The sequence below is a fragment of the Sarcophilus harrisii genome, chromosome X, assembly GCF_902635505.1.
Source record: "Sarcophilus harrisii chromosome X, mSarHar1.11, whole genome shotgun sequence".
In the NCBI taxonomy this organism is placed as follows: Eukaryota; Metazoa; Chordata; class Mammalia; order Dasyuromorphia; family Dasyuridae; genus Sarcophilus; species Sarcophilus harrisii.
The window spans coordinates 68,196,004-68,208,275 of record NC_045432.1 but is presented as its reverse complement, the minus strand read 5'-3'; the positions used below and the strand labels follow the sequence as shown (position 1 = coordinate 68,208,275).

At 34.7% G+C, this 12,272-nt stretch overlaps 1 non-coding gene across 1 annotated transcript; it reads right to left on the bottom strand.

Annotated features, from left to right (window-relative positions):
- Positions 1–8,818: 8,818 nt before the first annotated feature.
- On the bottom strand, positions 8,819–8,924 carry LOC111721630. The gene has a single exon (XR_002770726.1). It is a non-coding gene; the product is annotated as a U6 spliceosomal RNA (small nuclear RNA).
- Between the last annotated feature and the right edge of the window lie 3,348 nt (positions 8,925–12,272).

Genomic DNA, 12,272 nt, shown 5'->3' with positions numbered 1-12,272 from the left:
GAGTCTTGGGGACTGGAAAAAATGGAAGTACCTTCAACAGAAAAAGGGAAATTTGGAATCAGTTGTAGAAAGGAAAATTAATTCACTTTTGTACATGTTGCATTTCTGATGTCTCTGGAAAATCTAGCTTGAAATGTCTAATAAGCAGTTGCTGATATGGAACTGAAGCTCAGGGGACAGACAAGACTAGATATTTAGAAATGTGATCTATACAGGAGATGATCATTAAACCTATGAAAGCCAATGAGGTCACCAAGAGAGACTTACTGACCTCATCAAAAGTCCTATTATTGATGCAGAAATTATGCCTGAGTCAGCTGTCTGTATATAGTTAGAATATCAACTCATCAGAGTTAAGCTCAGAGTTAGTTAAAAAAAAGAATAATAATGAGGAAAATGAATGCCATACAACTGAAATGACTTTATCCTGAATTATTTAAACAGGTAATTGAAAGTCAGGATTGGAAAATGCAAAACAGAAATGACATCAGTATCATCTATAATGTTTTCATACAGGATTTGAACCAATATAAATTAATTGTCACAATAAGGAGACCGAAAAATAGCCCAGATAGCTTCTACTCAGCAAATATCTGACTTACTTGCCAAATGAAGAGAGATGGCTGCCAAAGGCAATGCTGGATTAGAATATAAACTCCCTTATAAAATTTTGCAGGAAACAATGATGAAAAATTATGAGCAATAACTTTTCATAAAGCAGAGAAAATCATTTTCAGATAAAACCAGTGTAAAGAAAACTTAACAAGATGTCCATTTAAGCAGACATTCATAAAAATGAAAAGGACTCCAAGCAGAAGAAAAATGCAGAAAAGCTCACACATAGCAAAATAAAACAAACCAAAAAGCTACAGACATTAAAAAAAAAAAACGATTTTGTGTATAAAGAAGAGTACAACCACCATTTGTTGTTGCTGACTCTTTTTTTTTAGTCATGTCTGCCTCTTTGTGACCCCTTTGAGAGTTTTCGTGGCAAAGGGACTGGAATAACTTGCCATTTCCTTCTCTAGCTCATTTTACAGATAAGGAAACTGAGGCAAGCACAATTAATTGACTTGTCCAGGATCACATAGCTAGTCAGTATGTGGGGCCAGATGTGAACTCACAGAGATGAATTGTCTCGACTCCAGGCCTGGCATTCTATCCCCTGAATCACCTAGATGCCCTGAACCACCAAAAAGTAAGTTGGCTGACCTTTATGGCTACTCCCCATTCTCTACAAAAACTTTATGAGAATCTTTATAACAAAAATGAAGGATGTCTTCAATGAGTATGTTAATAGGAAATAAGCAAACTTTCACAAGTAATAATTAACAATGGACTATTTCTTTAACATTACACCATAAGCAAATATTACAGAGACTGTAAGATTTCATTGTGCTTATCATTTATTATGAAAAAAACTTTTGATGTAGTACAAGAAAAATCACCATTCAGTTTTTTTGCAATCAGATGTCTCCCATCCATATTTCAATATCATTCAGAATTCCTTGGAAGATACAACCCTGTTCAATGAAGCTCTGATTTAAGATGTAAAACAGAAATATATGCTTGCCAGAAGTATGCTCTTTGGAATTCAAAAGAGGAGGAGATTCAGCACAGAATGCGGGTTGAACAGGCTTTCCTAATGGGTTGTGAGATCTTCCAGATGCGTCTGTCTACATGTGTATACAGCATATTATACCGATTATATAAAATTCCATCACTACACATAGTCCCTTGGAAAAATTCTGTGATCACTCAAATGATAACATTTAACCCTAACCCTAACTAACTCTGCTCTTTCACACAGGAAAAATTCAAGTGAATGAGGAATAAATGTTACCCAAGTTTCTTTTTTTTTTTTTTAAAGTTTTTATTTAATTTTTATTTTATGAAATAAACCATCTCCATAACATAGTATAATAAAAAAGATGCTTGTATATGAAAGTGTAAATCTGTTATATACAATATGCTATTCCTTTTAAATATATAATAAAGTTATTATTTAAATTTTCCCTCCCCCACCAAGAGATATCTACCATTAGACAAAACTACGCACATATATGTAAAATTATTTTATACATGTTTCTATGTATTTATTATAGTCAAAATTACTTATTCACCCAAAGATGTAATTAAAACGATATTGCTATTACTATGGGAAGCATTTCTTGGTTCTCCTTCCCATTATCTCATACAAGTATGTCCATGTATTTCTGAAATCATCCAGCACATCATTTCTATTTTTTATATTTTTCATTCTTTTGGTTTGTGTTTGATTCTAGATGGCTCATAGAGTCATCAGCTTCCACTTGCCCCATTCTGATTTTTAAGGAGGTATTTTCTTCAGTTAACTTTTGTACCTCCTTTTCCATTTGGAAAATTTCCATTCTACTTTTAAAGATGTTTTTTTTTTTTTTTTCATGAATTCCCCCCCCACACACACACACACAATTTGGCCAGTTCAATTTTTTTTCTTCAATTTCCGTGATTCCTTTTCCAAGGTGTTGACTCCTTTTTTTCATACTTCTCCTGCATAATTCTCATTTCTTTTCCAATTTTTTCTTCTACCTTTCTTACTTGATTTTTAAAATCCTATTTGATCTCTTCCAAGAAGACTTTTTGGGCTTAAAGTCAATTTATATGCTTTCTTACTGCTTTACATGTGGACATTTTGACATCGTTGTCCTCTTCTGAGTTTGTTTTGATCTTCCCTGTTGTCATAGTAGCTTTCATGTTCTTTTTGCTGTTTTACTAATAATTTTTAAGTTGAGCTCTGCTTCTGGGGCACAACAAGCATTGTCCTAATCTTCTCATGCTAGGGGTCAGGAGACTTGTCACTGGCTTTCCACTCTTGTGGCCTTCCCACTATGCTGTGGTAGCTGGTCTCTGTCATGCATGTTGTGCTGGGGTTCTGGGACTGGCAATTTGCCTTCTATGCTGGGACAGTAGGCCTGAGAAGTGGGCTCCTGTGCTACTAATCTGCTGGGCCATGAATGCAGGGCCTTGATTGCTGTTCTATGCTGTGGCTAAGAGCCTCCCATTTGCCTAGACACTGTCTGCACTGGGCTCTATTCCCCTTTTACTCAAGTGAGATAGAGCTATCCTGAAGTACTTCTACGTTATCTTAAGCTGGAAAATTGTTTCACTCCATCTTTTGTGGGGTCTATTGCCCAGAATCCATTTAGAGATTTGATTTTATATTGTTTCAAAAGGAAAGTGGGAGGAGGTCAGGTAACTTCCTGGCTTTTCTCTTCCATCTTGTTTCATCCCCTTGAGCTCAACATTTCTTATTCCATCACAATCATATACAAAGACTTATTCAACCATTTCTTAATTGATGGACATTTCTATACTTTCTAGTTCTTTGCCACCACAAAGAGAGCTGATATAAATATTATAGAACATATTGGTTCTTTTCCTTTTTTTCAAATCTTTGGAAATAGACCTAGTAATTATATTGCTGGCAAGGGTATAGGCAATTTAATAACTCTTTGGGCATAATTCCAGATTGTGCTCCAAAACTCCACAATTCCACCAACAATGAGTTTCTGTCCTGATTTTTCCATATCCCCTTCAATATTTGTCACTTTCCCCTTCAATCATTTTAGCCATTCTGATAGGTGTAAAATGACACCTCAAGGTTGTTTTGATGTGCATTTTTCTAATCAATAATGATTCATATGCTTATAAATTGTTTTAATATCTTTATCAGAAAACTACCTGTTCATGTCCTTTGGTTGTTTACCAATTAGGGAATGACTTGTAGTCTTATAGATTTTATAGAGATAAATAAATATATATATATATATATATATATATATATATATATATATATAAACATATATCACATATAATATGTATATATTTGGGATATGAGACTTTTATCTGAAAAACTATTTGTAAATTTCTCCTCCCATTTTCTGCTTTCTTTCTTATCTTGGCTATATTTGTTTTATTTGCACAAAACCTTTTTAATTTAATGTAATCAAAATTATCCATTTTACAACTCACTCTGTTCTCTACCTCTTGTTTATTCATAAATTGTTCCTCTAGCTATAAGTCTGATGTGTAATATGCTACATATTCTTCAAATTTTTGTGTAACTTCTCTATGTCCAAGTCATGGTTCCATTTTTGAACTTATTTTGATAAATGAAAGGGAAATTTAGTCTATGCCCAAGTTTCAGCATGTATTTGGATGGACACTCTCAAGAATTATCTAATAATACGTACTTGTGGGACAAATGATACAGTGAGTTGGGCCCACACTTGAACAGGAAGAAGGGGATTTGGATTTTGTTAAAAAATATTACACAGTTCTTTTACTTAGCCTGAAGCTCCAATGAAATCATAGATCTATCTTTTCAGTAGTAATATTTTACCATATAGCACTGAGACATCAGATAATATTGTCTCCAAAGAAGTAAAAAGTAGAATCATAGAGAGGGCAGTGGAGAAGTATATGATTGCTATAAGCAGCCTATGCAATATATAAATATTTCAAAGATGAACAGAAGTAAAGGATATAATCAAGGAATTGTATGGTTTAAGAGAAGAGGGGAATTGCAAGAGTCAATGATACCTGATAGGCAGCAAGTGTGCTCTGCTAGTACCTTCAAAATTTTATTTTATTTTTTTATTATCATAGCTTTTTATTTACAAGATATATACATGGGTAATTTTTCAGCATTGACCCATGCAAAATCTTCTGTTCCAACTTTTCCCCTCCTTCACCCTACCCCCTGCCCCAGATGGAAGGTAGACAAATACATGCTAAATATGGTAAAGTATATGTTAAATACAATATATATATATATATATATATATATATATGTATCCATACACTTATTTTGCTGCACAGGAAAAAACGGACTTAGAAATAAGGTAAAATTAACCTGAGAAGGAAATCAAAAATGCAAATGGACAAAAACAGAGGGATTGGAAATGCTATATTGTGGTTCACACTCATTTCACAGAGTTCTTTCACTGTATGTAGCTGGTTCTCTTCATTATTGAACAAATGGAACTGATTTGGTTCATCTCATTGTTGAAGAGAACCACGTTCATCAGAATTGATAATCATATAGTATTGATGAAGTATATAATGATATCCTGGTTCTGCTCATTTCACTCAGCATCAGTTCATGTAAGTCTCTCCAGGCCTTTCTGAAATCTTCATGCTGGTCATTTCTTACAGAACAATAATATTCCATAACATTCATATAACAAAATTTATTCACCATTTTCCAATTGATGGGCATCCATTCAATTTCCATTTTCTAGCCAATACAAAAAGGACTGCTATAAACATTTTTGCACAGACAGGTCCCTTTCCCTTTTTTAAGATCTCTTTGGTATATAAGCCCAGTAGTAACACTGCTGGATCAAAGGGTATGCACAGTTTGATAACTTTTTGAGCACAGTTCCAAATAACTCTCCAGAATAGCTGTATGTATTTTCACAATTCTACCAACAATGTATCACTGTCCCAGTTTTCCCATATTCCTTCCAACATTCAGCATTATCTTTTCCTGTCATCCTATCCAATCTGAGAGGTATGTAGTAGTATCCGAGAGTTGTCTTAATTTGCATTTCTCGGATTAATAATGACTTGTAGCATCTTTTTATATGGCTAGAAATAGTTTCAATTTCTTTATCTGAAAATTATCTATTCATATCCTTTGACTATTTATCACCTGGAGAATGACTTGATTTCTTATAAATTAGAGTCAATTCTCTATATATTCTGGAAATGAGGCCTTTATTGGAGCCTTTGATTGTAAAAATGTTTTCCCAGTTTATTGCTTCCCTTCTAATCTTATCTGTATTAGTTTTGTTTGTACAAAAGCTTTTTAATTTGATAGAATTCCCTCAGATATGATGGAATTTGCCTCTTCATGGGATATAAATTCCATCTTTTTGTCTCCCCTTTTCCCTTTTTCTGATACTATCCTCTTTCCACTTTTACGTCCCTTTTTTGTATTATAACAGTAAAATCAAATTATACATGTGCTCGTTATGTATGTCCATAACAGAAATACAGTTCTCAAGAGTTCTCTCTATCTTTTATGCTTCTCTTGAGTCCTATATTTCGAGGTCAGATTTTTTGTTTAGCTCTGGTTTTTTCATTAGGAATAAATGGAATTCACCTGTTTCATTGAATGTCCATCTTCTTCCCTGGAAGAAAATGCTCAGCTTAGCTGAGTAGTTTATGCTTGGCTGCATTCCTAGTTCTTTTGCCTTTCAGAATATCAGATTCCAAGACCTTTGATCCTTTAATGTAAAAGCAGCTAGATCCTGAGTGATCCTTATTGTGGCTCTTCGGTATTTGAAATTTTTTTTTTTATGGCTGCTTGTAATATTTTTTCCTTAGTCCGATAGTTCTGAAATTTAGCCACAACATTCCTTGGAGTTTTTATTTTGGGGTCTCTTTCAAAACGCGTTTGATGAATTCTTTCAATGCCTATTTTACCTTCTGATTCTATTACATCTGGGCAGTTCTCTTTGATGATTTCCTGTAAAATAGTGTCTAGATTCTTTTTTTCATAATAATTTTCAAGAAGTCCAATAATCCTCAGATTATCTCTTCTAGATCTATTTTCTAGGTCTGTTGTTTTTCCAAGTAGATATTTAACATTTTTTTTTCTATTTTTTCATTTTTTTGGTTTTGCTTGACTGATTCTTGATGTCTCAACAAATCATTCATTTCTGTTTGTTCAGTTCTGATTTTTAATGAGTTATTTTCTTCATTAGCTTTTTTTATACTTCTTTTTGCATATGTCCAATTGAGATTTTAAATGAGTTGTTTTACTCTATGGAATTTTTTTCCATTTCACTAATTATTTTTTACTGAGTTATTTTCTTTTTCCAATTCATAAATCCTACTTTCCTGGGAATTCTTTATCTTTTCCAGTTCACAAATTCTGTTTCCCTGGGAGTTCTTTACCTTTTCCAATTCACATTTCAGAAAGTTGTTTTCTTTTTCCACTTTATCAAATTTTTCTCTTAACAAGTTATATGTCTTTTTCATACTCTCTTGCAGAGCTTCTCTTTCCTTTCCCAATTTTTCTTCTAGCTCTCTTTTAAGATCTTTTATAATTTCTTCTAAGAGAGCCTTGTGTGAACAGGAGCAGGTTATATCCCCCTTTGGGGTTTTGTCTGGAGACTGTCTGCTATTAGTCTCCTCAGGGTTGGAAATGTGCTCTCTTTCTGTATAGAAGTTATCTATAGTTATGAGTTTTCTTGGCTTTTTTGCTCATTTTTCTAAAAGCCCTTAAGGTCTGCCTTCAGGGCAAGGAGATTACCAGCTTCCTCTACAGAACAGGGATAGATGGACAGTAGTTGTCCTGCAAATGGACTGCAAAGAGCAGCTGAGCTGCGGAAGTGTGCCTGCCCTGGAAAGAGACCCGCAGTGGAAGTGCCTCTGCCCTGGGCAGAGCCGCCCCACCTTTTCCCTGTGCAGAAGTGTGACTACCCCAGGCAGAGCCCTGCGCTGCAGACTGTGGCTGCACAGCTGCACTGTGGTCTGTGTGAGTCATTCCTGGTGCTGAGTGGGTGTGGCCAGGTCCTGTAAAATTCTGGTGTTTTGGGGGGTACACTCTACCTTTGGCATTTGTGTAACTTCTCTGCTGATCTACTGCTTTACAACCTGAACAGAGTAGCCAACCTGTGGTAGAGTTCTCTCTGCAAATTCTCCACCCACGGAGACTGCCTCTGCTCAGTGTGCTAGCCTCCATGTTCTGTCTCCCTGCCTGTGCTGGCCTTCTCCTGCCCAATGAGGACAAACTCTTCCAGATTATCTTTGGCTGGTAATTTGTTGTACTTCCAACACTCATCGATTCTACCAGTCAAGTGTTATTTCAGATGCTGAATTTGATAATCCATAGTGAGAGTAGAAGGGGAGTTTAGAATGAAGCGTGTGTCCTTTCTGCCATCTTGGCTCCACCCCTTCCCCCCTCCCCCCCCCCACAAACACATACCTTCACAATTTTAGAAAAAAAGTGAGGGAGGCCTTTGGGATCTTTCACAGATCCTTCTGTGATGAATGGACATGTACAAAAAGGGATGAATGGGGTATATTCTGCATTGTTGGATGGAAATCCTAAATATTTGAGATCATAGATCTACTTGAGCCTCCTTTGATCACTTGTCTGCAAGTGAATTTATGGATTTCTATAAATTTCCTCAAGTTTTTAAATATCAAACTTTTAGCAAAGATATTTAATAAAAAACTGTATCATAATCCTTTTTTTCACCAAATTTTACTACATTTATTTCTATTGTTTAAAACGCTTTAAATTGCATATGATCAAAATCATTATCTCTTATAATCTCTCCTATTCCATGTCTGATTACAAATTTTTCCCCTATCCATAGCTGAAAAATAGGTAATCTTGCAGTCTCTGCTAATTTTCTCATATTTTTTTCTACATGTATTTTTGTATGTTTATATTGAGATTATTTATCCATTTGAAGTTTTCATAGTATATGTCATAAGAACTGGCCAAAAATTCATTTTGTTGAATTACTTTCTGGTTTTTCCCCCTGTTCTTATTAATTAAGGAATCCCTGTCACAATAGATTATGCAAATTCACTAAGTTTTTAAAGCAGAACACAATGGCATGCTGGAGCCAGCTTTAACCAATTTTATGAGAGTCAATTGTTAAGTCTAAGTCTGTTTTACTAATATGCTTTGCTATTTTTTTCATTATTTTTCTGGATACTCTTGACTTTTTATTCTTCTGTATTAGTTTTGTTATAATGTTATCTAATCCTTTCAAGTGTCATCTTGTTAATTTGATTTTTGGAGTATTAAGAGAACCTTGAATGTTTCATGAATTTGCCTGTCATTCCTCTACAGGGTGCTGCTAATCATCTCTGTTTTATTTCAATTTTAGTATATATGGTATTAGAGTAAGCAGAGATAATAACTCTGCAATTACAAATTCACTAAATGATGCCTATAAGCTTTGTTAGTGATTTATTCACATATTCTAGTACAGCATTTTAAGGCATCTGGAAGGTGAATGACAGTTATAATATGATGCCGAAGCAAAGTTATGGTGTGTACCCGTCATATATTGTTGGTTGAGAAAATTCAAGGTACTAAGGTGCCTAGCCTGGAGAAGACAGTTCTCTGAAGGGACATAAGACCTGACTTCAGTCACTGAAGGGCTACCATGGAGAAGAAGAATTTATATTTCTTCTTCTTAGATCTCTAAAGCTTACTTAGAAGCTACAGGTGTAAGTTGCATTGGGCTTCATCTAAAAATGGAATGAGTTACATGCTCGGGTAGTGAGTGGTTACTCACTGGGAGTCTCTAAGTAAAGGCTAAATGGGCAGTTGTTAGAGATATTGTAGAGCCAAATCCATTTCAGGTATGGGCTGTAATAGTTGGTCTCTGAACTCCTCTTCAACTTTGTGTTTTTCTGAATTTTTCCCAAATAAGATAGAAATAAATTTTCAACTAGATCTTTTAGAGAAAATATTTATTTTATGTAGAATTTCTGAAATAATCTCCAAATGGCTCCTATATCTACAAAGTGCATTCAACATCATGGAAACAATTCACTATAATTATAAGGATTTCCAACCATTCTTTTTCAAAGGGATACTTTGAAGACAATACATTTTTATATCTCTATTTCTATTCAGCTCTGGTCTTCTCATCAGAAATAAATTAAATTCTTCTGTTTCATTGAATGTCCATCTTTTCCCCTGAAAAATAATGCTCAGTTTTGCTCAGAGTTCTTTCGCTGGGTATAGCTAGTTCTATTCATTTTTGAACAAATGGAGCCGATTTGAGTCATCTCATTGTTGAAGAGAGCCACGTCCATCAAAAATGATCATCATATAGTATTGTTAAAGTATATAATAATTTCCTGGTCCTGCTCATTTCACTCAGCATCAGTTCATGTAAGTCTCTCCAGGCCTTTCTGAAATCAGAAGATATTGGTTTTTAAGAAAATTTCCAAAGCATGATCTCTGGGTTTGTTTGTTTATTTTTTGATAGAATAATGAGGAAAGGGAAATCATCAGAAAACTAAGATGTAGTGGAGGAACAGAAGCTATTAACACAGGCCAGTGGAAGTTTGTAAAGCAGAACACAGTGGCGTGCTGGAGCCAGCTTTAACCAATTTTATGAGAGTCAATTGTTAAATTTTAAGTGTGAACATTTCTACCTCAGAAATTAGCAAATGCTACAAATTAGGCCTTAATTTATTGCTTTGGTCCTTGCCTATACTTAAGAAAGTTATGGAAATATTGTTCATATTGTAATATATTAAACTTAAGTTGTGTCATGTATACATTTTTCCCTAGAGAACCAGTTGTTAAACATATACTAGCATACTTCTGGGCAAAGTGAAAGGAAAGTGGCAGCTATAAAGAACTATTTAATGCTGAATGTCAAGACCCTGGGGGAAAATTCATCTGCAGTAATAATAATGTTAATGATAAATAATAATGATGATGACAATGAGAATAATAACAATAATAATTTATAGCTGACATTTATACAGCACTTACTCTGTACCAGTCACTATGTTCAGGGCTTTGCAATTATTATCTCATTTGATCTTCAAAACCTCCTATGAGGTAGGTGCTATTATTATTCCCATTTCACCGCTGAGGAAATATAGGCAAATAGAGGTTAGTTAGATGAATTTGAGAAAATCACTCTTCTGTCCACAGAGATTTCATAGATCTGCAGAGAGGTGTCCTGGACTATGGAGCTTTTTTATTTCTTTCTTTTATTCCTTCCTTCCTCATTTTCAAGTCTTTATGATATAGAGAACACTATACTAATACCCGGGGGTAATGCAAATTTTGGATAAGATAATCTTTGCTCTACAATCCAGTGGGAGCAGAGGAGAGAAAACACAAACATATATAGTTAAACGTTAAATTATAATGAGTTATTTAATGAAGTACATGTAAATTCTAAGGGAGAAGGAAATAATGTCTACTCTTGTATAAAAGATAGTAGCATGAGATAAGTTTGGAACAATAAGCAAGCTCTTGAATATTGGAGGACCTTGAATGCCAGGCAGAATAGTCTTTGTGTAGTGAACATTTTTCTGGGAGCAGTACAAAGGACAGTTAATATATGGAAAGATTTGTTATGGGGCTATTGCAATCATAAATTGGAAAGCTTAGATTCAAGTCCTGACTGTGACCCATCCTGGCTAGGTGACCCTGGACAAGTCACTTATTTCAGGGCTCTAGGCAAGTCACTAAGATGATTTGTTGCAAAGATGGTGTGAATATGCATTGGGACAAGGAATTTCCTTATCCACGGGTGTTCCCTATCCCAGTGAAAGCTTAGGTTCAATCCTCTCCCTTATGGTGATGAAAGCTTATAGAAGGTCAGTCACAGTGGGAGTGCAGAAGAAGAAAAGGGTATTAGAGATGTTCCCGAGAGGAGAAATCAATAATAATGGATTGGACTTGAGAGGTCAGAAAGAGAGAAGAGTCAAAGTTAGAATCCTAAGATTTGAATGCAAAAGGCAGGTGAACGAGGGTGCCCTAGAAAGAAATAATAAAGGCCAAAAAAGGAACAATTTTTGAGGGAAAATTACAAGCTCAGTTTGGAACATATTGAGTTTGAGCTCCCAGTGGGACATCTAATCTACATCAGGATGTCCTGGAGGCAATTGGAGAAGTCAGTCTGGAACTCAGAAGGGAAGTCAGAGGGGAGATATAGATTTTTAAGTCAGCTGCATAAAGTTGATAGTTGAAGCAATGGCTGTGAATGCAATCAATAAATCAACAAATTTCATTCAGCTTTTCCTTAGTGCCATGCTCTGTGCTAACTGTTAGTCGTGTACAAAGTACAAAGAATGAAACAATCTTTAGTCTCAAGGATCTGAACAATAATTACATATAAAAATGTATATATGTAAAAAGACATAAAACCATTAAGTTCAAAATAGGCAATGTTAAATACAGAGTAGTTTTAAAGGGTGGTTACTAGTTTTTGATCAGGGAAAACTTTATACCATGAACTTGAACTGCATCTTTTAAAAATAATAATAATATATTTTTCTTTTCCAAAATATATGCAAAGATAGTTTTTAATATTCATCCTTAAAAAACCTTGTGTTCCAAATTTTTCTCCCTTCCCCTCAGCTTCTCCCTCCCCTAGACACCAAGTAATCCAGTATAGGTTAAACACGTGCTATTCTTGTAAATGTATTTCCACATTTATCATGCTGCACAATAAAAATCATATCAAAAGGGGAAAAAATAATAAGAAAAAACAAACAAG